Here is a 24,665-nt window from a genome sequence, read left to right on the forward strand (position 1 = left end):
AACACTACAAACTTTTTTAAAACTAGTTTCAAATGAAAGGAGATGTTGTCCCACTTAAAAATATAAGGAAAATAACATCATGCCATAACAATTTGCTGTGGCCTTTGGAATAAATAAAGAGGCAATTTCTTAATGCAGAAAAATAAATAGAGGAAGGGATTATGCATGCTCAGAATTCAAAAGGGAAGAAGGAAATGTAAATAATTAAAGAAGATGACTTGATATAAGATCAAAATATAAATGTCATATACCAACAAACACAGATTATAAAATATAGTGGTAAAAGTGTAAAAAAAATCCTTAATATAAAATACCTAGGAAATACCATAACAAAACAGTAAAAGGCACTTTTGAAGAAAATTTTAAATATTACTAAGGATACAAAGGCAGTCTAAATTACTAAAAGTGTTATGTCCACGGTATAGGCCAACATGGCAAAAATATCAAGTCTCCAAAATTAATCTATAAACACAGCATGGTTGCTGGCAAAGCTTTAGCAGGATTTTTCATAGAATCTCACAAAATGATTCCTAAAATATATGTAATGCAATATAGTCACAAGGGCCAAGACTATTATGGAAAATAACAACAGGAGAGTTTTATGTTTAAGATATAAAAACATATTTAACATTGCAAGTTACTCCAACACTGTAGAATTTGTATAAATGAATACAATGGGGGAAAATTGAGGGTATGAAAATGAAGGTACGTATTCATTCATGAAGTTGGAAGGGGAGTGCTGTGGTCTGAATGCGTCCCTCCAAAATTCATACATTGAAATCCTGATGCCCAGCATGATAGCATTACAAAGTGGGTGTTTGGGAGGTGGTTAGATCGTCAGGGCGGGGCCCTCATGGAAGGGGTTAGTGTCCTTATAAGAGGGACCTCAGAGAGCCCCCTCGTCCTTCTACCATGTGAGGGCACAATGTGAAGTCTACAGCCTGGCCCTCCCCAGACAGTGACCGTCTGACATCCTGGTCTGAGACGTCCAGCCTCAGGAACTGTGAAAAGTAAATTTCTGATGTTTATAAGTACCCAGTCTAGGGTATTTGTTATCACAGCCCAAATGGACTAAGACTGGGAGGAAAGTGCTCATGAAGAAAACTCTAACCCAAACCTAGCAGACTGATACATGTTCTTTACCAAAAGGAAGTGCTTTTATATGAATTTAAAAGCAAAGTAAAGGATAAAGACCTGCAGAAAATATAAAACAAAGGAAGGCCGTGGTAAAAATTATTTAAAGTTACAAATTAGTTTTCTTAATGACAACCCTAAATAATTAAAAACAGGAAAGAATACAGTTTATAAATTACAGTAATGAAATTCTTGAGTTTCACTAGTATTACAGAAAATGCAAATGAAACCAGAGCTAATGTTTCCATTTGTTCAATTGGTAAAATTTATAGTTTTATCACATAGTTGGCAACTGTAAGTTGGCATTTGATTTTGTTTGCATATTGTGTATATCCCTGTGCACTCACAGTTGACTCTCATTTCATGTAGTCCTTGAAAGGGAAAAAAAAATTGTCAATCTAGATTCTACACCCTGAGCCTTCCTTAAGTCAGAAAGGCATACTTAAATGTGTTACAAAAAAAAACAGAAACAAAAACAAAAATAAGAACTGAGTAATATTAGAGTTTTAGCACAGATTATAGCAATTTATTTGAATATTCTAAATACAAATTGAAACTATTCGATTCAAGTTGAAATTAATTCTTCTTCTTCTTAAATGTAATGTGGTTGCTATAGAAACTATTTTCTTAAAGAAATTCTTTAAAAGAACACCTGTGTCAAAATGCATACATCTGAAATATGTAAGCTTTTGCAAGTCAATGTACTTTAATTTTCTTCTACATTCATTCTTTATTTCACCGGAAGAATAAAGATTAATAATTTGCCTCATAACTATATCACTTTAGGCCAAAATGTCTCTGATTTATGCCCAACTACATTTTTCGTGATTTCCTGGAGAATCAAAACAACAATTTAGTACAAATGCTTTTTGAGATGGTTACTTTTTTCTCTGAATACAGTAAAAGGAAAAGGAAAGAGACTTCAGATTTTGAGGAAGAAGAGAGACTGGGATAGGACCTTGATTAGTGGAAGTATTTTAAAGAAATTTAAAATACAGCTGGCACTCAGATATAAAAAGCAGTGAGGAGAGAGCTGCCACACTGACAGTTCTTTCTAGATTGTAGAGGATTGTGATGACTCATTCTTCATAGCTGTGCCAGTCTATCTTTCTGGCACAAGTCTTCATTAAGACTAAAACAAATGTAAAAGAAAAATGCAAGGCTAGTGTCAGTGTGGTACTGACAAGTTTTAGTGGCCTGTCATGGTGACATAAACTCCAGTGTGACCTACTGGCAGCTACACAGGTAAATGTGTCTAATGACAGGGGCTTCAGGAAGAATCTATATAAAGTGAAATTGGAAGCCTCTCTAATGCTACCTGGCAGCATGTAGACTGACCTTCACAGGCATTAATGTGCCATAAAAGATGCCTGAGTAACCAGGCACAGAGAAATATAATTGGCAAAGTAAGGCATTTTAATAGTGTGTATAAAATGTGTATGGAAACAGATAGGTACAGCCTCTTCCATACAGTTTCCTAGTAATGGTAACTGTGTGTGTGTTAAATAAAAGCATAGTTAGTCCAATTCAGCTTTTATAGAACAGTAACAATATTAAATATGAAGCGATCATAAAATACTGTTCGTGTGTGCTTTAAACTGAATTTTTCATATATGAAAGGTGTCAGGCTGAAAGTCAGGATTAATCCTGAGGGCTGAAACAGGCTTGCTGGAAATATATTCTAAATTCTGCTATACTATGATATCACATTATTCTCTGCAGAGGGTGTGTGTATGTGTGTGTGTGTGCACAAATGTGTGCATCCAGTGGGAAAGGGTGGTTGGATGAGGAAAAAGTCAGAAATGTTGTTGCTCCACATTTTCCATATTGCTCATCAGTGGCGGCTCCTAAATTTCCACAAAAAGAAAACCCGCGGGAAGAAATCTTGTCAGTAGAACATTACTTGAAGCTTCATATCATGTGTGTTTCTTAGATCATATGTTTATTTAGGGTGGTTTGAAGAGCTAATTGAGATTTCATAGTAGCTAAAGCTCACCAGGGTGCTGTTCTGCATATTCATTGCTGCAGATGTTATGACATCCCTCAGTGCTTAGTCCTAATGTGCCAGAAATGCCCACGAGTCTGTGATGACCAAGGCAAAACACGACGATCGCAAACTACTCCTTTGGTGTCATACTCTTATCTCTGCATTGCAAAATCTCTGATCCTTTGATTTTCCCATCCCAACCAGAAAATAATGAACTATCAGTCACAGATTCAGCTTGCACTATTTAACTGTGTGCAATAATATAACTGGAAAAATAACAGTGACTAGATTATCCAGCCTGCAAGTAGTTAGTAGGTAGAAATCCTATTTTGCAGGGTTTTGAGTTTTTATTTTCTCCCTACAGCTACCTTGCAAATGGCATTCACTGTGTCTAGCACAATTCAAGATGGACAAAGTCCCTCGTTTCCACTACTTACTTCTTCTGTGACCCTACACAAGTTGCTTAATCCTTTTATACCTCCATTCCTCATCTGTAAATCAGGATACTATTAAGAGGTCTTTTATAGTATTATTGTAAAGAGTAATTGGGAATATAAAGTGACATATATAAAAGGATACCTGGTAAAAACTAAGCTCTCACTAAATGCAGCCACTATTATTCCTATTACAGAATAATGGCTTAAAACATCTGCCAGAGCTATACACACAAATGGTCATAGTAATTGTTAGGGCATCTCCTTGGGAGGCTCTGAACTTATCCAGTGGGATGCTTTTATGCATTGCAATGAGATGTCATTAAAGCACTTTGAATTCTTCATATTCAGTAACTTTTAAGACTTATAGAGTTTGAATTGAACATTCTGAATCAGGGCAATTCAATAAGAGGCAGATTTTTAATTTCATATTTTATTCCTCAAAAAGTTAATGGAGTATACTAAGTGACAGGCACAAAGGGAGAAATATTGATGAGCAAGGAACTTTTCTAGCCTGCCTTCACATAGATTATAATTTGGCCCAGATTTTTATGTAAGATGGTTAGCTAAGTTGCCCCTTTTCTGATTAAAAAAAGAAGTAACTTATTGTGTTTTTGGCTCACACAGAGCCAGTTAGGCACTTCAGATGAAGAGCTTCAAAAGTGTGTTAATTCTGAAACTATACTCATTTAAAAGAATGAGATTTGTAAATCTGTTATAAAAATGGATCACAGAAACACAAACTTTTTTACTAAGCGAACTTCATGATTAGAATACTGCTTATTTAACAAAGAGAATCCATAACCTCACAGAAAACCATTCAAATGTATTTGTTGTTAAGCCTTCAGTCGGGGAAGCTTCAAATCTCTGTATAGAGCCCTTTTACCATTTGACAACATTCATAGCTCACTTTCATTATTGATCTTCCCCTAGTGAGTTGGTGTGTCTATTTATTTATCTCTTATCCTCCAGAACAGGGATTGTGTCCTCCTGGGCACGACACACAAGAATGTAGCAAGATGTTTGGGGGGAAAAAAAGGAAACTTACAGAACATTTGTCAGTAGAGGAGCTTACAGGAGTGTAAGACTGAAGGAGAAGCACCAGTTATGATCACAATAGTTCAGAGTAAAGGTGATGGTGGTCTTGTGTGAGGAAACAATAGTGGGGAATGAGCAAAAAGAATTTGTGTGAAAGCAGGAGAGGAGTTAGAATAGAAAAGATTGGGTTCAACTAGTTTCATGCAGGTAAAGAAAAGGCGACTCCCTAGATCACACCCAGGTTTCTTACTTGTGTGTAGATGGACTGTCCCATCATTGTATAAGATAAGAAATGGATATATCAGGGCCAGGACTGAGGTTTCTTCATCTCCCACCCATAAGTCCCGCAGTAAGGACAACCCTTGGCACACAGTAAGCAACACACTGAAATTGCTGAAGAAGAGTCAGGGAAGATGACAGAGTAGGAAACCCCAGAAATCTGTTTCCCTACCTTGAAAATAACTGTACTGGCAAAATCTGTCTGATGTAACTCTTTTGGAAATTGCATCTACTTTAAGGTTTGCAACTTTCAGGGAAAGTTGTGAATGTTAAATATGGTTAATTTCAGTCCGTTTCTACTTTTAGCACAGTATTGGCCATCATCCACTACCCAGCCCCATGGCAGGCAACTGTTCACATGTTCCTGGAAAAACGTGCACAGACTTTACCCAAGTGAACAAAAAAAACAGCCCTCCAAATATAGGGGATCTGTGCTCTGTTCTCTGATTGCTGGCTTTGATCACTGAGGTGTAAGCAGAGAGGTGAACAGCCATTGTTGCACAATTCCCCATCCTACTGCTGAAAGCCCTGCCCCATCCTGCTGAAACAATCTCCAGAATATTGGAGGGTTGATAGAATTTTTTTTTCTTTTATCATTTTACACTTTTGGAAACCAGACATTTAAGGACTGGGACATTCAAAAATAACAAGGGAAATTAGAAAGTCATGGCTCAAGCCCAGGAAAAGATGCAGCATCAGATAAGACCTGAGAAGACCTTAGGTTTGCACCTTACAATCCCTGGAACAAACAGCCTACAACAATCAAAAATAAATAAAATAAAAAACAACAAAAGAGAAACTCTAGATAAGAGGGAGAACCTGATTTCCAAAATGTCCACTTTTCAACAAAAAATCACAAGACACACAAAGTAGGAGAGTGTGGCTTATTCAAAGAAAAAAAGGAAATCAACAGAAAGACCAGGTGGAAGACTTATTGGACAAAGACTTTAAAATAGCTGTCTTACAGATGCTCAAAGAGTTACAGATAGGTGTGGAAATGGTCAAGAACAAATGTAAAAATGGAAATATCAGTGAACAGAAAATGTAAAAGAAATTATAGGGCTAAAAACTGTAATAACCAAAAGAAAAATTCACTAGGATGATTGAAAAGCATACTTGATTAGGCAGAAGAAAGAACTAGTGAATTGAAGGCAGGACAATGAGAATTATAGAGTCTAAGAAAAAATTTGAAGAAAATAAACAGTGCCTAAAGGATATGTGGTCTGCCATGAATGGACTCATTTCTGCATGATGGCAGTCCCAGAAGAAGACAAAAAGAGGCAAGAGATCATTTGAAGAATTAATGACCCAAACTTCTCAAATTTGATGAAAGACATGAGTATAAATATCTAGAAGCTCAACAAACCCCAAGCAGGGTAAATTTAAAGAGACCCACCCAAGACACATTATACTCAAACTGTCAAAAGATAGAGCGATGAAAGCAGCAAGAGAGAGCCATTCATCACATACAAGGGATGTTCAGTAGGACTCTCAACAGATATCTTATCAGAAATCTTGCAGGCCAGAGGCAATGGGTTGATATTTTTTAAATGCTTACAGTAAAAAATTGTCAAATAAGAATCCTATGTGGCCAAATTATCCTTCAAAAGTGAGGGAGAAATAAAGACATTTCCAGATAGATAAAAGCTGAGGAAATTTGGTACTACTAGATCTGCCCTGTAAAAAAAGACAAAAAGGAGGTTTACAGATTAAAATGAAAGGACATTGGACAGTATCTGATAGTGATTTAACATGATATGAAGAAACAAAGACCTTGGTTAAGGAAAATTCATGAACAGTTATAAAAGCTAGTATTATTGTAACTTTAGTTTTAACTGTACTTTTTGCTTTTCTATATGATTTAAGAAACTAATGAATAAAAATTATTAGTCTGTGGTTTTGAACACAGAATATATAAAGATGTGACTTTTCTGTGACATTAATAACTGAAAAGGGAGTGAATAGAGCTATTAAAGGAGCAAATTTCTTGTATGTTATTGAAGTTAAGCTGGTATAAACACAGGGTGTGAGAACTTTGGGTGTTGAATGTAATCCCCATTGTAACCACAAAAACAACTATACTGCATACACAAAAAGAAATATAAGTAAATCAAAATGTTTCACTATGAAAATATCAACTAAATAGAAATAAGACAAATGAAGGAAATAAAGGGCAAAAGGAATCAATAAGGCATGTAGAAAACAAGTAGTATATGATAGAATTAATTCGCTGCTTAATACTAAGTGCTTTAAATGTACACAGATTAAATTCTCCAATCAAAAGTGAAGATTAGCTGAATGGGCAAAAAAAAGTTATTCTAACTATATGCTCTCAACAAGAAAATCATGTTGGAAACAAAGAATAAAGACATTCCATGTAAACAGTAAGCAAAAGAGATATAGTTGGCTATACTAATGCCAGACAAAATAGTCTTTAAATCAAAAAGGGTTATAAGAGACAAAGAGGATATAATATTTTAATAAAAGTTTTAATATAGCAAGAAAACATAACTATAAATATGTATGCACCTAATGACAGACCCTCAAAACATATAAAGAATCAATTGACAAAACTGAAGGGAAAAATAGTAGTTCTCTAATAGTTGAGCATTTCAATACCACACTCTCACAATGAATAGAACAACCAGAATGATGATAAATAAGGAAATAGATGACTTGAATAACATAATAAATGGACTAAATCTAGCAGACATAACACAATACCAACAAAAACAGAATAAACATTCTTCTCAAGTGCACATGGGGTATTATCCAGGATAGATCATATATATATTGGCCATAAATTAAGTTTACCATTAAAAAAAAGAAAATAAGTCTTGACAAGGATACTGAGAAATTAGGACCCTTGTACACTGCTGGTGTGAATGTAAAATGGTGCACTGTTGCAAAAAGTATGGTGTTCCTTCAAAAATTTAAAATAGATTTACTACATTATCCAACAAATTGAGTATATACTCAAAATAATTGAAATCAAGGTCTCACAGAGATATTTGTATACCCATATTCATTAAGCCTTTATTTATACCATAAAGGTGAAAACAATCTGTGTCCATCAAAGAATGAATAGTTAAACAAAATGTGGCATATACATACATTAAAATATTATTCGGCCTTAAAAAAGAAAATATTAACACAAACTAGAACACTCAGTGAACCTTGGCAGTGCTGCGCTAGGTGAAATAAGCCATTCATAGAAGGACAAATATTTGATGTTTCCACTCATACGAGATGCACAGATTAGTCACATTTGTAAAGACAGAAGGTAGAATGGTGGTTGCCAGGGGCACAGGAAGGGAGGAATGGGGAGTAATCGTTTCATGGGTGCACAGCTGCAGCACAGCAAGATGAAAAAGTTTGAAAGATGACTGGTGGTGCTGGTTGCACAACAATATTAATGTATTTAATATCACAGGACTGCAAATTTAAAAAATAGTTCAGGTGATCAATTTTATGTTATGTGTATTTAACCACATTTTAAAAGTAAAAGTAAATTGAGAAACTGCCAAGCTATTTCTCAAAATGGAAATACCATTATAAATTTCCATGAGAGATTTATGACAGTCCAAGTTGCTACACATCATTATTAGTATTTGTTTGGTATTATAAGATGTTTAATTTTTATTTTAATCATACAAATATTTAGAAATTTCTCATTGTGGTTTTAATTTTCATTTCTATGATGACTAATCATTTTTGAGAATTTTTATGTGCTTATTTTCCATCCACTCCTCTTCTTTGGCTATTTATTCATATCTTTAATCAATTTTTAAAATTTATTTTATTATTGAATGGTAAGAGCCCTTTATATATTTTGGAGACTAGCCCTTTTTATAATATGCATAAGAAAACTTATGCTTAAGTTTTCTACAAGTCTCTGGATTATCCTTGAAATTTTGCAACAGTGTTTTTCAAGGTGTAGAACTTTTGACGATGTACAATTTATCAATTTTTATTTTATCATTTGATGTTTTGTGTTCTATCTAAAAAATGTCTTTATCTAAACCAGTGTTTCAAAGATCTGGTGCCAGTTTTTTTCTTGTAAAATTCTTGTGCTTTTAGTTTTATGTTTAGGCCAATAATCTATTTTGACTTCATTTTCATACATGGGGTGAGGTGGGGGTATTTCTTTTAGAAGGACGTCCAATCGCCTCTGCACTATTTTTGTAAGATTCAGCTGTGGACATGGCTTATCAATGCAGTTGCATCTAAACCTATCATCTTGCGGGTTGTGACTCCTTGGTTCCTTCTCTGGTTTCATTTTTTCCTTTCTGTGGTTGCTTTGGATTAGTTGAGTAATTTTTGTTTCCATTTTATGTCCACAATGGGTTTATTAATTATGCATCTTCTAGTATTTTTGTGTCGCCATAGGGTTTTCAATATGTATTTTACTTTTTTATGGTTTACATTTATAAAAAATTAACCAATGTATATGTAGTTTAAGAAACTTAAAACAACATGCTTATATTTTCTCATGTATGCTATTTTTGCCATGTATTTTACCCTCATATATGCTTGTCATCTCAGTTTTTTGTTCATGTTTTTACTTTAGAAAATCCATTATTTATGAACCACTTAAAACAACAAAAACATTCCTTATATTCACATTCATATTTCTCATTTCAAGAGTTCTTCCTTTATTTTTGTAGGTCTGGTAATTATCTTTCTTCTGCCAGAACTTCCTTCCACAGTTCTTTTAGTGAGCCTTCTGGGAATGGGATTCCTCAGGTTTGGTTTATCTGAAAATGTTTTTGTTTCACATTTATTTTTGAAAGAACATTTTGTTATGTGTAGAATTAGGGGTTGTGAAGTTTTTGGTGTTTTTTTTTCTTTTACCTCCTTAAAGACAATTATTCTGGTTTGCACACTTCTGATGAGATATGACAAAATCCTTATCTTTGCTCTTTTGTGTGTGTTTATTCCCTCACTCTGGGTATATTCACGATTTTCACCTTTCATTAGTTTTCAGTGGTTTGAATATAATATGTCTATTTTCTATTGGTATTTTTCCTATTTTGGAATCAGTGAATATATTAGATCTTATCATTATTTCTTGTTATCTAATTATTCTTGGAAAATTGCAGTCATTATCTCTTCAGATATCGCTTGTGCTCCATTCACTCTCTCTTCTCTTTCTGGGAATCCAATACACGTGTCAGCTCATTTGATACGGTTCTACAGTCCTTGTAAATTCCATTGTTTTATTCTCATTGTTTATCCCTTTATTCACCTTGTGGTTCCATTTACGTAATCTCTTTTGATGTATCTCCACATTCCCTGATTCTTTTCTCAGTGTCAAGTCTATCGATGAATCCACTGAGATATTCATCTCTCTAACTGTATTATTTTAAATTTCTGATATTTCTATACACTCCTTTCTTGTAGTTTATTTCCCTCTGCTTAAATCCCCACCTGTTCATGGATGCCAACCACATTTTTCTCTTAAATCCTTGGACATATCGATCACAGTTACTTTAAGACCCACCTCCGGCGGTGGTAGTGTTGATGGCTGCAGGGATGGGGACTGTCACTCTCATGCCCTGATGAGATGTGGCCCTTTACAGGAGCGCTGTGCCTGTCTCCCTGTCCGGTCTCTCTAGCACTCTTACCCTTTTTCTTCATGGCAGCTGAGTTCCGCCTTGTATCCGGGTGTTTTCTATGTTTATGAGCTGGAATCAGTGATGTTTTCATCTCATCAGTTAAAGTAAGGTATGAAAAACAAGTTAAACTGACTGGAAAAGCCAGGGCAATGAGAAAACTTGTAGGAAATTCATTATGATTTTTTTATTAAAAAAAAAAGCTGTTTTTAGGGTAGGATCTTGTCATTTGTCTTTAGAGATTTCACAGAGCTTTGCGATGTGAATTGTGAGATAGACATTTAATGTCTATTTAATTCTAAGTCAAAAGATCCTGGCATCCTTGGTAAACCAGGAAGGCAAGTATTTGCTGGGTAGGAGTAAGTTGGATAGATTTGAGTCGGTTTTTTCAGAGAGAGGGGGGCTGGAGATTGTGCTGCCTGCCTGTCAGGGAATCCCGAAGAACAACCACAACCACAACAAGCATCAATCACAGAATGATGTTTTTTCCCACCAGTTTGAAGGGAAAAACCTTCCCCAAATCTCTCTGAGGAATTCACAAGAAAGTTGCCAATATATTGCCCATAACTTCCTATTGTGTACACTACGAAGATTTATCTCTGGTATTTCTAATAATTGCAGGCACTCAAATTGGGTTAATCAAAGCCAAATAATACAATACAATTGATTCCCCTTCCTAGTAAGCCTTGTTTCCCTTGACAGTCATTTAATAACCTATGCCCTCTGCAAAAATATAGGCAAGTGATGGACGGTAATGAAGCCCACCACAACATGACTGCTCACCTGTTATGCTTAACGAGGCTTGGGCTGTATTCGTCCAGGTTCTGCAGAATCTAAAGCTAGCTGATTCATTTAATCAGGACTCTGGTACATAACACTGCTCTTTTCTCCGGGTAACTGCCAGCCACAGATTTAACTTGATGAACTTCAGTGCCTCTAAACAATGACTGAAAAGCAAAAGGAACCAGCTAAGTGTTACCCTGAATGTTCTTCTTCCTAAGACAGTTCACCGCCAGTGCAGGGGTGCATGGATAATGCAGAACAACCGTTTGCCACCCTATTGCTCTTTATCTTTCCAGGCTGCTCTCTCTGCTATCAGCACTGCTATACAACTTGAACTTATTTTTTTTTTAATTTAGTGCTCAAAATCATTTTTATTCATGTCAAGAAAAGTAGCTTTGTTTTTTTTGTTTGTTTGTTTTGTTTTGCTTTTCTGAGATTCCAATGATCATCACAATTGCTTAATTCAAACTCATAGCTTGCAATATGGTTTGTACCAAACTTTTACAATTGTATCACCACGCAGACACCATGAATCTGAGCGTAATCATTTTCAAGTAAAGGAGCCTAAGTGCATAATTTAGCTCCAAGCTCATCCACTAACCCACCAATAAGATTGTTTTTTTTTTTGCACATCATTTGTGAACTTGCCCTTCATATACTATGAATTTAATTAAAATTCACCCTCCAAATTCTCCTGCCTTCTTCCAAACCTATCAACATCAGTCAGACAGTAAATAATACAATAAAATAAAACCAAACCCACGTCTGCTTTCTGCTCTATCTTCTGGAGGTAACTTGGTGCTGACTCTATCCAGCTCACCCAAATTGTTAAAGAAAGAACGCCTCTCTTAAGTCAGACGGGTTTTTTTTTTAGGTTAGTACCAACAGGGAGTGGGGTATGCTGAGGCCGGTTGTTAACCGGGATGAACTGGAAACAAAATTTTAGAGGTTTTTGCAATCGAATAACCACGATGGAAGGCGCAGAACTGCTCACTTGTAATGCCTTCATATCCACCATTCTCAGCGCGCTTACAAAGGATTCTGCGGCCCACCCAGACCATCACTGCATTCAGGTTGCCATGTACATTAGACCCTGACATGAAGCAAATAAATCACTCTGGACTACCTCTCAGTTGAGGAACCTGGCATCTTTTCTTTACGTCCTCATTCATGACTTTGCCTGCACTTTCAAGATTTTTACATCAAAAAGCCACTGTGGCTTCACTGTGACTTCTATCCCCTGTTCCCTCCAGATTCCCCCTAGGTGCTCCTAATATCTTCGGTTCCCAGTTGGCTTGGATTCACCAAGCATGGCTACAGCCACAGTTTTACTTGTATCTCCATGTCCCATGTCCCATTATTCTGTCAGAGGATTCACCTTGAAAGACTCATTCCTAGCTGTACGGTAACCAGGCACCCTGGTGTACCTGCAGCTAAGGGGTTTTCTAGGACATGGGACTATCAGAGCCAAACCTAGGGATGTGCCAGATGAGCCAAGATGGGTGGTCACCCTAACCAATTGTCCGGCCACCGGCTCTGTTCCTTACCCATTTTCCTCTGTGGTTCCAGCTCAGTCCTAGGAATTCGTTTTGCTCCTTGTGATTCATGGAAAATCTAAGGAGACATCATTGGTTATGCCCTTCCTGGGGCCAACACAGCCTTCAGAGATCTTCTCTTGATGGAGTTTGGGGGCCCAGCTTTGTTGCCCCCTCAGTTCCTTAGCCTGAAAGTGGTTTGCTTCAGCTCTGCTGAGAACTGCTCACGTGGCCACATGTGAACGCATGGGGAGCAGGAAGTGTTCTCCCCGGGACAGCAACTGCTGGGCAGTGGCCCTCACCTCTAGAAGGTGAAGCATGGCTGGCATCCCAAGGCTCTAATCAGGAATGTGTGTCTTCTTTTATGTTTAATCATCAGCCATCAGAGAAGCAGCCTCTGCTGTGACTGTCTCAGTTCATCTACTGCTCCCCACATTTGGTATCACCTTCCAGGGGTCAGGTCTGTAGCATCTTGCTTGGGCTCAGCATTTATATTTGACAATCTTCTGGAACATTCTCTCCATTGCACTGTCAGTAATACTTCTGAACTAAAGCATAGACCCTTTCAAAAATCCTACACAGGTTCCCCATCACCCTCACTTTTTCTCAGGGCTCTAGGTCTACCTCTGCTGACTTCTCACAGGCCCCGTGACTCCTCACGTGCCCTTCCCTCCAGCTTTCCTGTACTGCCCTTAGATCCAGACCCTGAGATATGCTCCATTTTCACACCTGAGCCTGAGCACAGACTAGTTCTGCTTGGCACTCTCCTCTCCCATCTCCTCCCGGACATTTTGCTTGTATAACCTCTTCATTACTCACCTAATAGGTCTCACTTTTAATGTCACTTCTTTGGACATGTTTTCTCTATCTCAATCCCCAGTTTCCAGTTAAATACTCTTATGTGTCTCACGGTCGCCGCCCCTGCCATTATGATAGCATTTATCACAATGCATTATAATTGCCTGATTACTTTTCAGTATGGATTCTGCCATGACAGGAAATTCAAAAGTCTTTCCTTCCTATTGGTATCTGAGGCACCTAGTACCCTTTTATGTATATAGTAGATGCTCAGAGAATATTCGCTGCACTGACTTAAATTTAACTTAAATGACATAAAATCTTGGAACAGTGGCTCAAATTATTTGCCAGTTATGAATAGAATAAAGTTGTTAAGCAAGGTCATATTTTGTACATGCTTAAATTGAAGTTGGTAGACTGAATTTTATATAAGAAATCTTTCAGTAACATTATCAAAATGAATCAAACACTTTTATAAGCAAATGCAAATTGAAGAAACTACATAAATATTTTGAGAAAAATGTAGTTTACTTTGGCATCAGGAAATTAAATCTATCTGGTATAAAATGCTTAGCTAATCACAAAACTACAGAAAAAATGTATAATGTTTTAAATATAATTGATGCATGTGCTTTCTGTGACATGCTATCAATTTAAGTATAATATTTCTCTCTTTTTTTTTTTTTTTTTTTGCAACACTCACCAAATTTACCCTCAGTAAGCATAGGTAAATCTGGTGTCACTGATTTTAGGAAGAACCAAGAAGAAGCTAAATCATATTAACTAAAATTACACTGCAGTTATCCTTGTAAAAAATAAAATCTCTTATTAGAAAATATTAACAGCTTAGTTCTTAAAATGTGTGGCCTATTTCTTTGTAACTTATGAGATGGAATTAATTCAAGAATACAAAAAAGAATGTTTTCATATTGGTTTTATTCTACTAGGAGTAAAGACTTTTAGAGTTACGCATATGAACAAGTTAAAACCAACTCGTTTTTCAAAAACCCAATTATTTGAACTTAAGAACGCATTCTAATTTCAATTACCCAAATATTTTTTCTCCTAATGTGTTTGACAAGGCACTAGAAAATAAACTCTGAGAGAGACAAGTCTCTGCCTTCAAAGAGTTGATTCAAAGAAAAACAAAAACAGAAGCAGTTCACAGACCATTTCTGCCTGATGACCCACACCAGATTCTGGACTCATACAGTTTGGTTCCAAAGCCCATGCTCACGTTCTTATACAGGGAGGGCTGATAAAACACCCACCATTTATGAAAATTCAAGTCAGTCCATGAATAGAATGTTAAATCGAATCCTATGCATTTTCATGCTTTATTATTATTATTATTATTATTATTATTATTATTATTATCCTTCTATCCTAGGTTCTCTCTTCCCCAATCCCATATTTTTAAACTTTTTATTTATTTGGAGATTACTTTAAAAGCATATGCAGTTTTAAGAAATAATACAGAGAACCCCCATGTACACTGCACCTAAGTGACTGTCATGATGGCACCTTGTAAACCTGGAGTATAAAATCTACTCTCATCACTTTTATTCAACATGGTACTGGAGGTCCTAGCCACGGCCATCAGAAAAGATAAAGAAATAAAGTCATCCAAACTGTAAGAAATAGGTGAAACTCTCACTATTTGCAGATGACATGATATTATACATAGAAAGCCCTAAAGGCTCTGCCAAGAAGCTATTAGGACTAAGAATAGATTCAGCAAAATTGCAGGATACAAAATTAATACACAGAAATATGTTGTATTCCTATATACTAACAATGAACTAGCAGAAAGAGAAATGAGGAAAAGAATTTCATTTACAGTTGTATCAAAAAGAATAAAATACCTAGGAATAAACCTAATCAAGAAGGTAAAAAACCTATACTCTGAAAACTATGAGACATTCCTGAGAGAAATTAAAGAAAACACAAATATGTGGGAATCTATCCCATGCTCACGGATAGGAAGGATTAATATTGTCAAAATGGCTATCCTTCCCAAAGCAATTTACAGATTCAATGCAATCCTTATCAAAATACCAACAGCATTCTTTAATGAACTAGAACAAATAGTTCTACAATTCATACAGAACCACAAAAGACCCCAAATAGCCAAAGCAAGCCTGAGAAAGAACAGTAAACCTGGAGATGTTACACTCTCTGACTTCAAGCTCTACTATAAAGCTACAGTAATCAAAATAGTTTGGTACTGGCAACAAGAACAGACCCCTCAATGGAACAGAACAGAGTCCAGATATAAATGCACACACATATGGTCAATCAATAGATGATAAAGGAGTCATAAATACATAATGTGGGAAAGACAGCCTCTTCCATAACTAGTGTTGGGAAAACTGGACAACTACATTAACTCCATACAGAAAGTAAACTCAAAATGGATAAAAAATCTGAACATAAGTCATGAAACCATAAAACTCTCAGAAGAAAACACAGGTAAAATCACAACCAAGATATTGACAGTGATGCAGTTAGAGATTCCCATGGCCCTGGGACCACTCTGGTATGTACCTCTTATAGACATTTGGCTGGGAAATGTTAACTTTCCGTGGGGCTTTGTGTGTGTGTGTGTGTACTTTTTTATGGGTTGCAAATGAAATGTCTAGGGGATATGAGAGAAAAAGAAAGCTCAGAACTCAGCACTGTATCATTTCTTGGATCCTGAGTTCCCTGGCCTATTTTCCTGCTCTCCATCTTTCAGTCTCTTATGTTTGCTCTGACCACAAGGCCATGGTATTTATTTGGGATTAGCAGAGAATGAAAGAAAAGTGTGTCTGATTCATGGCTGCTAACACAGTTCTCTCTTGAAGACCAATGTCATCAATTCTTTCCTAAGTTCTTATCACCCAGGGGGCCAGTTTGCTCAGCCAGCTGTAACAAAGTGCCACAGAAGGGTAACTTGAACTACAGAGATGTATTATCTCTCAGTTCTGGGGGCTGGAAGTCCAAGATCAAGATGTTAGCAGGGCTGGGTCCTTCTGAGGTTGTGAGGGGGAATCTGTGTCAGGCTCCCTCCTGGCTTTGGCAGCACCTTATCTTGTGACAGCGTAACCCCAACTTTCCCACATGTTCTCCCTATGTGTGTGTGTCCACATCTCCCCTAATTATAAGGGCATCAACATCCTGACTTGGGGCTCACCCTAAGGACTCCATTCTAGCATAATTACCTCTAAAGACTCTGTCTCCAAATAAGCCCACATTTTGAGACACTGTAGGTTAAGACCTCAACATATGAATTCTGGGGGGACACAATTCATCCCCAAACAGGGGTTATATGTCTAAAAAGCCTTATGGATTTTTATTGCCTTTTAATAATTGGCCTGAAGTTCCCACTAGACTATAACTCCCTGAAGCCAGCAGCCAAGTGTATACTGCTAATCTTTGTGTTTTCTCTCTATTTCTTTCCTAACATCCTGAAAAATAATCTTCTGGAACACTGAAGGTTTACATAAAATTTATTTACATTTCAGTGGAAAACCTTCCACCCATTATTTTGTCTCCCTTTCTTTTTGCAGCATTTTCAGCCTTTGCTTTTTTCTGGCTTCTCTGAGAGGCACCATTGTACAGTGACTGAGTAAGTGGAAGCAGGTGCCAGATGCTCTGAATAATTTCCAGAACATATTTGTTAGCTATGAGACAGTGAGCAAGTGATTGAAAAGTCTGCCTCGGAATATTCGTCTGCACAATGGGAGCAAGAGTGTTCCTGTTGGGGTACATCTCACACACAATCGTTGTGAATACCCATGCAATATCTTCCCAACCTCCAAGCTGTCAGCCCTGGAAATTTTCATATGTATTATCTGCAGTATATATTTTTATACTGTACATAATTACATATATGTACTTGACATTTTCTTTATTGTATTTCCTTCTTTCCGTTTATTTCTTTTGATTGTCTTTTCCAAAGTGAGCAGAGATCTTTTGAGTTTCTCATATGCTGAGTAATTTTGGCTTGTATCTTGGATGTGGTACATTATGAGAGTCTGAGTCTTGTTTACATTCCGTAGAGAATGTTGACATTTTTGTGGGCCAAGGCTAAAGTGTCAGCTCTGTTGACAAAGCCTTTGCCACAGTGTTCCATGCTACGCTAGCCCGTGGCCAGTCTGAGCCCTGGCCAGAAGTCCACCCCGTACCTTAATTCTAGGAGCCTTTGCTATGTGACCAAACTAAGAGCCCTCCAGGGGGGCTGTAAAGCCCCATGCAGGGCTGCGCTCCCATGCTCTTCCTTTTCCATCTTGTCCCATAGAGGTGAGCCCTGGTGCTCACCCCTGCCCTAGGCTCCCCTTTAATTCCCCTGCAGGAAACTCCCCACTTCCATGACGGCGCTGTGAGGGGCTGAGCAGTGAGAGGGTGCATGGAACAGACCGTAGGCACTTGCCCCCAGAGGAAGGCTCCCTTGCTGGGAAGTTGACCCCTACAGCTCAGGTCCTGGCAGCTATGGTCCTGCCATTGCCTCTGCCTGGGACAGCCCAGGGCTGGAGGCATGACCGGAAGAGGAAATGGGAAGTCCTGGTGGGTCCCTCAGCTCTTTCTGAGCTTTCTCCTGCATGGGCAGGAACTAGAGTCCTTCTTGGATCTCTCCTACCTGCACCACTGGGTCACATCTGGACTCAGATTCTGTATTGCTCAGGCTGGGGGATACTAGACAGAAAATGAGAGTCACCTCCTCACTGTTGTGTTGCATGTGCATTCTGGTTCATGTCCATGACCCAGCCAGGCACATGCACTACTTAGAATTCTCAACTGTGCACATGCCTTCTTCCAAAGTTTTACAGTTGAGTTCAGGGACTTAAAGGAACGTGTGTACCCAGAATCACTTAGATGTTTTAACTTGCATTGGATTATTATTGTTGTTACTTTGAGGCTCTTAAAATGATTCTATTTGCTATTTATATATTTTTTTCTGTGGTGGATTAGGTACCCCTGCTTTCACACTCTTCCTATTTGGTTATCTGTTCTGCACTTTTCTCTTTTATGAGTTCTTTCTGTTTTGCGACAAGAATAAGAATACTCAGAAGGAAGCTCCCTGCTCTTTTTAGAGACCAAGCTAGCCTAGCTTTGCTTCGACTCCTTTTCACTATTGCTTTATTCATGAAATTACATCTAGTGAAATAAAAAAAGCAAAGGAGACCAGCCATGAAACTGCCCTAAGCAGACCAGACCTGTTTAGTCATACAAACAAAGCTTAATTTAGCTTATTTTGCAAGTCTAACTTGACTCAAGACCCTTCTTGTTTAGGCCTCTGGCAATCATAAGCAAAACTTAAATTTTTTTCTGAGGTTAATAGGAGGTAACCGCTTACCAGCTGCCCATCATTTCATCCAACATGATCATCAATCCCTGTGCAGAAACAGCAGCCACAGCTTTCTCACTGCAGAAACTGCTTTACAACAATATTCCCCAAGCCTCCTCCCAGGGTGCTTTGAATGTTCTTGATTTGCAAACTTTCTATTTAGTGTGTGCACAATAAATCTTTACTCATTACCTCTTGGGAAATTCATTGGTTTTACTTCTATTTCTGAACTTGTAACGTATCTGTAGTTATTCCCATTCCTTCTCTTTTACTCCATTTTCACTTTTTCTCTCAGATCAAGGCCTTCATCCAGAAGCACGCTGCAGTGCACTGAAATGGAAACCCTGTTCTCATGTCCCCATCTCACAAGAAATCTCTCATGATTCTAGCCCCTTGACACAGAAAGGACTAAAACAGACAAGTTGCTGACCTAACACCCTCCAATCATTCTTGCAGCTCTTGAATCTTCCTCCCGTTTCCACCATTTCACTGAAGTTGCTCCTACCAAGGGTGACACTCACCTCCTAGTTGAAATCTCAATGGCCACATTTTCTGTCACTCAGTCACTCAACACACTTTCTCTGGACCCCTTAACATTTACTTCACTTGCTGCTCCTGCTCAGGTGCATTTGTTGCATCCATTTCTCCCTCCCTCTAAATGCAGAGTATCTCCTGGCTCCTTCCTGGCCATGCCCTTCTCGTCTTTTTATAGTTGTGATTAAAATTCTCAGCAAACCCAGAATAGAAGTGGACTTCCTCAATCTGATAAAAGCTATCTACAAAAATCTTACGGATAACACTGCATATAATGGTGAACAATTGAATGCTTTACCCTTCAGGTCTTAAGTAAGCATGACTGTCCACTCAGAACTCCTATTACAAATTACTGAAAATATCAGGAAAGCGAAAAAATGAAGCAAAAGATGCATCAATTAGAAAGAAAGAAATAAAAATGTTTTATTTGTAGACAACAAAATTGTTAGCTAGATATTAAGAAAGAACCACAGAGAAAGTACTAGAACTAAGAAGTGAGTTTAGGTTCACACAAGTCATAAGATACATTTTCAAAAATCATGCTAGCAATGAGCAATTTTAAAACTTTAAAAATTGCCATTTAAAATAGACCCAACATAATGAAAGCATTTTGTATAAACCTTTCAAAATGTATTATATACTGAAAACTACAAAACGTTGATGAAAAGAATCAAGGCCAATACAATGATTTACAAAATAATAAAATGGAGAGATACATCATGTTGGTTGAAAGACAATATGATACTAAAATCAAATTTTCAAAAACTTATCTATAGATTCAACTCAATTAGAGACAAATATTAAAAGAAAGTTTTATGGAAATTACCCAGGTGATTCTCAAGTTTACACAGAAATAGAAAGAAACTAGAAAGGACAATTTTGAAAAAAAAGAACAAAATTGAATTTACACCATCTGACTTAAATATTTGTTATAAGACTAACATATTCAAGACATAGTATATTTGGAGAAGTATTTACATATAGGATTAAATGAGAAAAAGAGTCCAGAAATAGAACCATATAGAGCATCAATTGATTTTAGTAAAAGCAAGCAATTTGAAAAAGGATAGTATTTTTTTAATGGTGCTAAAAGAATTGAATCTACAAGAAAAAGAAAAATATTTGATCCATATCTTGTATCCTATAAAAAATTAACTCAAAATGGATCATAATATAAATGTCAAGAAATAAAGAAGAAGAATCTTTGTAATTTTGGGGCAAGCAAAATTTCTTAGATACAGTACAAAAAAAATGAACCATAAAAGATAAGATTGATAACTGAAACTCATTAAAATTAAGAACTTATGTCTTTAAAAGGTGTTCTTAGAGAATAAAAACCGTCAGGCGGGCAGAAAATGTTTGCAAGTCGCATGTTTGATAAAGAAATTATATCCCATGTATATATATAGAACTCTCAAAATGCAATAATAAGCTAACAGCTCAATTTTTAAATGCAACTGAAGTGAGAGTTTAAAAGCAGAGACAAGAGAATCAGAAAAATGGAGCTAAAGCCCTGATTATCTTGTATGAAATTCATATTTACTTGAAGTCTTGGAAATGTGAGTCAACAGTAAGTTCTCTTTTTGTACTCTTGTATGTCAGATGCCTTAGTTTGACTGTTCTATTACTTACCCTTCCCCTACACACACGTGTGTGCACACACACACTCACATACGCCCACTGACAGCACACACAGACAGTTATCCTTTGGAGCATATGTTCTCAGTAGGTTCAGCTTCAACACCACTGGGCTGAGAGAAAGTTCTCAGGGGGCAATATATCTTACTCCTTTTATGCCTACAGCATAGATATTATGCAGTTTATATACAGTATTCTGTTATGTCAAAATTAGGAAAAGCAGCCTAAACAGGTTTCTTGAATGCAAGGCTGAGAAGCCCTGCCTCACAGAAACATGAAGATGCTCTTTCCTATGCGGCAGGAGTGAAGGCTGGGAACTAAGCACCCATACACGGAGGCTGGAAGATTTAGTAGAGAGGTGAGAGAGAGGTCCCGTCTCCCTTTCCTTGTGAAGAATCAAGTGTGGCTGCCTTCTAGGTGGTGGCAGCCCGGAGAAGATGTTGGGGTCCTAGGGGAAGACGGTGTCAGGGTCATCCTATGCCCAGCTAGGGGACACACCCGCTTGCTGGGAAGTATTGAGGGTTACGTCCTGTGACGGGTCTGTGGCTTCGGAGGATCTGTGCCCACCTGTTGACCAAGATGGCTGTTCACATCTACAGGATGCAGGCTATTAGCAACATGTACATTCTCCAGAGCTGTGGTTCTCATAAATGTGTTTTCTAAACTTGGCCCCCTACTAGGAAATTTACTCAAGTCTGTAGTTTACTTCCTTGTTAAATTTAAGGACCTGAATTCTCATTGACAGTCAGTAATGATGATAATTAAAGCACTTCCATTAAGCAAAAGGTGCTTTGTTGACAATGGAGCTGTAAATGCAGCTCCAGGTAATGAGTTCATTTTTATGAGCCCGCATCTAGACCTATACCATACATGTTAACATGTATGTAAAACAAATGCCTAGTGATAGCTACCAAAGGATTTTTTGCTGACAGGTGTAAATAACAACATGATTAGTCATCTTTTGAAGCTTTTTGTCTTGGAGTCCATCCAATGATAAATACATCATTGAGAGAAGCCACATGAATTTGAAGAGTCAGATTTGTGTCTTTATTATTCTTTACTTTTTTTTCTTCCAGGAGAACAGTCTTGAGGCACTTTCTAAAAATTTTCACTCTTGAGAAAAAGACATAAATAAGTAAAAAGTAAGGTGCATAAGATAAATTACAAGAGTCAGAGAGACTTGCAGGGTTTGAAGTGGACACCAATGGCTTTCCTTATTTTAAAACTAAATTTTGAAGCAAAAATCTTAGTAAATTAAGTTTCATTGAATACTTAAAACTTCTAACATCTGGAAATCCATAAAAAGTAAGTGTATTATCATTTCTTTCCTGTAACTAATTAAAGAAATAACTATTTTCAACCATTCACACAGGACACTTGCTAACTTCCCTCCCCCAAAGATTAAGGTATCAATGCTTCCATCTCGATAAATTCTGCCTTGCTCCTGTGCCTGTCCAATGCAGTTCCCATGGAACAGAATATAATCCCATTCTCACCAGTAAGCAGGTGGTTTAAGTGTGCAACTAGCTTTTTCGCAAAGTATATTCAGGTAGAATATGGTTCAGAATAGTATATGCTGTTCTTTTTGCTCAACTGATAACTAGATTATATTAAAAGTCTTAGACTTAGTCTCAGAGTCTTCAACAAGATAGCCACTACCCAATGAATCTCCTTTTTCTTCAATGTACAGTAGAAAAGACCAAGCTGATGCATACAGACAAATAAAAAAGAACTTTGTCATTACTTCCCTTGCATGATATCATTTATCTTTTTAGAGTTTATCTGGGAGTCTAGACTAGACGCTAGATGCTAAAGACACAATTCTTTATCTGAATCTTTTCTTGGTGAGCTTGGGAAAGGAAAGAACAAATGACCATTTGATTTGCATTTACTCTGTATCACCACCTACTCTGCTATCCCCTTCCGAACCTGCCATTTCTGTGGGCGCCTGCAAAATAATGCAGCATTAGCATTTTTTTTTGTGGCTCTTCTGCTTCTTCCAGTGAATGTTATCACTGTAAATACGTCTCCTAACAAAAACATCTTATTCTATGATTTCTCCAAAAAGCTCATTGAGGATTTAACACATTCAAAATTCTTACTCTTGATTTCCCTTTAAAAAGGCAGTTTGAGGATTTATCACATAATCTGTGATAGGTAGACCAATTAACATTTAATCTAACCTCAAGATTTTGCATTAAATGCTAAAAGCCGTATGGTTCTTCTCCCACCTATACCCAAAGCATGTGCTTTTATATTTGAAAGTGAATGCTTCTTTGATGATTTCTAGAAGCAGAACTTTCAAGGGAAAAGAGCTACATGTTTATCAGTAAATGTTGACTTTAGAAAAGATGTATACTGACAAATGCAGAGTTATACCAAAATAACTATTTTCTTTGTTCCATTGATTCAACCCTGGCAAATAACCAGAGATTTCTGTATGATTTCTATGTTGTGATATAAGATGTTTATTAGTCATTCTTTACACTACTGAAAAATGAAATAAAATTGATGCCCAATGATAATAGATTGGCTAAATATATTGTCCAGTTATATATAGAATAACACACATTGGTTCAAAAATCTTATACAACTGTACTTTACTAAATTAAATGGGATATATTCAAACTATTTCTTCAAACCATGATCAAAATTTCATGTAGAGAATGAACACTATACAAGTATATACATATCAGTGTGCATGGGCACACACACACAAACATATATGTGTATGTAAGACTTACCGCAGTTCATCCATGCTCTTAACCATAGGAAATCATCGGGTGTTTTCATGCACGAAAAGCCAAGAGCAGCAGTGAGCTCTAGCAAGAACAGGCTGACACGGTGAGAGGCTTATCACAGGGAACAAAGCTGCAGCAAGGAGTAATCAGAAAGTCATTGTGGTGGACCAGCTTAGGGGGCGGGGTTATGGGTTTGAAGGGAGGCACCAGGGGGTTGGAGATGGCAGAAAAGGGGAAGGGGGGAAGTGAGGAAACAGTTCTTCTGTAACACCGTAGACCGCGAGATGTGTTTGTTTTGCAAGGATGAACCACCCTGGGAGGCACAGTTCTGGATGACTATGTGCTGGCTTGAAATTTTGCAGAAATAACTCTGAGACTCCAGCTCACGGAAAGGAAATGTTGAAAGGCTCCTCAAAGCCACTTGGTCTCATCACACTTGACTCCTCCAGGCTCTGATACAGTGCCTGGTCTGCAGCAGATTAGCAGTTAATGTTGTTGATTTATAATTGATCAGAAAAGCCTGGCCAAGCGGCCTCCTCCTGTCCCAGAGCAGCAGATCATCTTTGAATTTTCCACAAAGTCAGCTTCCTTGAATGGCTTTTATACAGGCTCACATGCGTGTCATTTCTGTGTTTGATTTTAAAAGTTTCCGTATTTACATTAAGCTACAATACACTGAACCAACCTCCAAGACACCTCACAGCTTACAGAACTTAAAATCAGGACAAATCTCCCCGAAGAACCCATTAGCTGCTGAGAATCCAATACCGGTCAGGAACGTCAGCTGTATCTCCACTCGTTCCTTCCTGTTTACGCCTCA

The 24,665-nt window shown here is 37.3% G+C and overlaps 1 long non-coding RNA gene across 2 annotated transcripts in view; it reads right to left on the reverse strand.

Moving 5' to 3' along the window:
- Positions 1-23,963, reverse strand: part of LOC108395802 (uncharacterized) — a 62,442-nt gene extending 38,479 nt beyond the window's left edge. For both annotated transcript variants that reach the window (XR_001852760.3, XR_012124341.1), the window contains exon 1: positions 23,849-23,963. This is a non-coding gene — a long non-coding RNA (uncharacterized lncRNA). The remainder of the gene's footprint in view (positions 1-23,848) is intronic.
- Between the last annotated feature and the right edge of the window lie 702 nt (positions 23,964-24,665).

Source organism: Manis javanica, chromosome 13 (assembly GCF_040802235.1).
Source record: "Manis javanica isolate MJ-LG chromosome 13, MJ_LKY, whole genome shotgun sequence".
In the NCBI taxonomy this organism is placed as follows: domain Eukaryota; kingdom Metazoa; phylum Chordata; class Mammalia; order Pholidota; family Manidae; genus Manis; species Manis javanica.